Source organism: Herpailurus yagouaroundi, unplaced genomic scaffold (assembly GCF_014898765.1).
Source record: "Herpailurus yagouaroundi ecotype Mexico unplaced genomic scaffold, PumYag 161, whole genome shotgun sequence".
NCBI classification, from domain to species: Eukaryota; Metazoa; Chordata; class Mammalia; order Carnivora; family Felidae; genus Herpailurus; species Herpailurus yagouaroundi.
Genome location: NW_024412402.1, coordinates 3,753,240 through 3,756,369, shown reverse-complemented (window position 1 = coordinate 3,756,369; position 3,130 = coordinate 3,753,240). Strand labels below are relative to the sequence as shown.

The 3,130-nt window shown below is 45.6% G+C and overlaps 1 non-coding gene across 1 annotated transcript; it reads right to left on the bottom strand.

Moving 5' to 3' along the window:
* Positions 1-206: 206 nt before the first annotated feature.
* On the bottom strand, positions 207-291 carry TRNAQ-UUG (transfer RNA glutamine (anticodon UUG)). Its single transcript has one exon. It is a non-coding gene; the product is annotated as a tRNA-Gln (tRNA).
* Between the last annotated feature and the right edge of the window lie 2,839 nt (positions 292-3,130).

The following is a 3,130-nucleotide window of genomic DNA, read 5'->3' as shown; positions in this document are numbered from 1 at the left end:
AACTCCATGGTCAATATGCTTTCCAAGTAACTGCTGATGACACCTGAGACTGAACAGAAGAGAGGAGCCCACGTATATGCACACTGTCATTTTTCTTTTTATTAAAATTTTTTTAATGTTTGTTTATTTTTTGAGGGGGGGAGGGGCAGAGAGAGAGGGAGACACAGAATCTGTAGCAGGCTCCAGGCTCTGAGCCATCAGCACAGAGCCTGAGGCGGGGCTTGAACCCACGAGCCACGAGATGACGACCTGAGCCAAAGTCGGAAGCTCAACCGACTGAGCCACCCAGGCACCCCTCGTGTTGCCATTTTTCAATGGACCCATAAGTGTACAGTTGTGATTAACAAAATTACCATTCCTCTAAAAACCCTTACTGAATCTTCAGTGGATTTTTGTTGTATTATTTCCTCAACTGCTTGATACTGACAGTATTCTGAAGAGGTCTTGAAATTACCTGAAGTTATAAAGGGGAACCTCTTAAACGAAAAGTTTGGGAGCCAACTAATTTTGATATGAATGCTTGTCCTTTGTGAAAAAAATGGAAATTTCTGCTCCAAGCATTGAAATGAGCAGCTAGTGAGAATTTTAAGATTCTGTTTCCATCTTTTGATTTTGATGACACTCTGTTTTCAGTGTAATTCCTTAGAAGGGCTCTAGGGTAGGGCCGGGAGCCAGGGGTTTGTTTATCTTTCAGCCCGTGGTGACGAACTCCAGGATTCCTCTGCAGGACACACTAGCACTAGCACAGAGTGCAGACAAAACAGGATATTACTTTCTGATTTAGTTCCCTGTGAGAATTTCCCAAAGGGCTCTCGGGTTGCCTCTTCTAAATAATCTGCATGGCAAAGTGGCCCAAGACCTGCCCTGTGACCACTTTGCATATTCGTGTGAATGGGTGTTGCCAAAAGAAGAAATTATTCACAAAGAAGAAGGATTTAACAAAAAAAGAGAGATGCTGGACGGAGCAATAATGAAAGCACATATTGGTGAAAGGTATTTGTGCGTGGCTTTGAGAGGAAAGATGTGTGTTCACAGACATTAAGGAAGACTCAAACTTCTCTTCTATTGGGGAGGAGTGGGACCAACTCTAGACAGAATCACACTTAGAGTCAAAGGCATTGTCAGTGTGTTTGGCACCAGCTTTACCTTCCTCATCACGTTGGACTTGGACTAATCTATATGCCACGTTGAATTCCCTGAACGTATATATCCCACAGGCGGGTTGGGTGAAGGGTGGTGCGGACCAGCCTAGGCTAATTCACCCTAGCATCCCCCCACCAAAAGGTCCAGAAAAAGCAGTGAGTGGCTCCATCCCCCATCCCTCCTCCTTTTCAGGACTCTTGACCCTTTAACTCACTCTAAGCCTGTGCCACGAAGGACTGTGGAGAAGCTGGTTAAAATGCAGATGGCTTCTCATTGGCTGCAGGATAGGAATCATGTCCCCTCTAGTCCCAGATTAAGTTTATGGTCCTGGGGCACCTGGGTGGCTCAGTTGATTAAATGTCCAACTTCTGCTCAGATCACGATCTCACAGTTCGTGGGTTTGACAGCCCAGAGCCTGGAGCCTATTTCGCATTCTGTGTCTCCCTCTGTCTCTGCCCCTCCCCCACTCATGCTCTATCTCTCTCTGTCTCTCAAAAATGAATAAATATTTAAAAAAAATTTTTTTTTAAAGTTTATGGCCCTTCACTCACCCCAGCCCCTCATATAGCTCCAGCTACGGCCACATTGCAATTTTCATTTGCGCACTGAATCCTCTTGACTTGTTCACAAGCCTTTGAATAATGCCATTCTGTCTGAAATGTTTTTCTCTAGCTGACAAAGTTCTTATTCTTGAAGAGAAAACTTTCTGAGAAGCATCCCTGACTCCTAAGGCAGGCCAGTCACTTGGCACATGGTAAGCACTCAATAAATTATAGGTGTTACCATTGTTAGGCTCTTAGCCATCCCCAACTCTGAATTTCCACAGCCCTTGGTCTATACGCATTAGAGCACCTAGTGTTTGCAGATCTTTCCCCCTCATTAGTCTGTTTTGTACATCTAGCGCAGTTCCTGGTATAACATTTGTTAAATGAATCGGGCTCAAACTCAGGTACCCAGAAGCACCATTGATGAACACATTCAGAAGACGAAGTAGAACAATAGGGAAGGGTGGAGACTGGGGAATGGAACTCCTGGCCGCATCTACTTTACTCTGAGCAATTGCCGCTATGCAGGAATACTTTGATTTAAAACACAAACGAAACCAAAAAACACCATAGACCTGAATTTTTCTGCATAGTCTCTAAATTTTAAAATCTTCACAACAAACATGACTTTTCAAAACCACAGAGTAAGCCAAGTAAAACATTCCTGAAAGATGCCAGTTTCCATCTTGCTTAGAGACTGGAGGGGGTGGATGAGTGTTGACTGGTCTCCAGATGACAGCCACTTCTCCCGGAGTCAGGATGGCCCCTGCAGGTCTTTCTGCCAACATCAGGAATGGGACCACTTCCCCTTGCACTCTCTAGAGCATACCACAGTCTTCCACTTCCAGAGTCTCTATGGGCTTTCAGTCTACTGACAAGCTGCCTGGCCATAGAATTCCCTGCCTGTGTTAGGGATTGGCTGTCGACGCCATTCAAAGGCAGGCTTTGCGTCCCTCAAATGGGCATGTCTGTCTGGGAGTCTGGATAACACCACCTCCGAGTAGGAAGTGACAGTGAGGAAGCGACTCTGATGAGAAGGGTGGAGTCAACCCCACCTTCCAATGGGGAAAGAAAACCTGGTTGGTCATTAGGGGGCTTAGATTTCAGACCTGAGAGATTTGCAGCAGTCTGAGTGATCATAGGTTCTTTATCTGTGTTTTCTCAGTTACTCTTCACCACAACCCTGAAAGGCAGGTATTTTTATCTTTATCCCATTGATAAGGTCACAGAACTTGGAGAGAGAATTCACCTAATACCCCACAAGGACAGAGCACAAGGCTGGGGACTGAACCTTGGTGGTCTGCACACCTCCAAAGTCTATGATCGTGTTCATTCCTCCACGATGTCCCCCGCACAAGGCGGGGTTTAGCCTGGGAGGGGAGGGGGAAAATGCCTTTCTCACTTTCCTCTCTTATCCCCATGTAAGATTATGTAACTGTGCA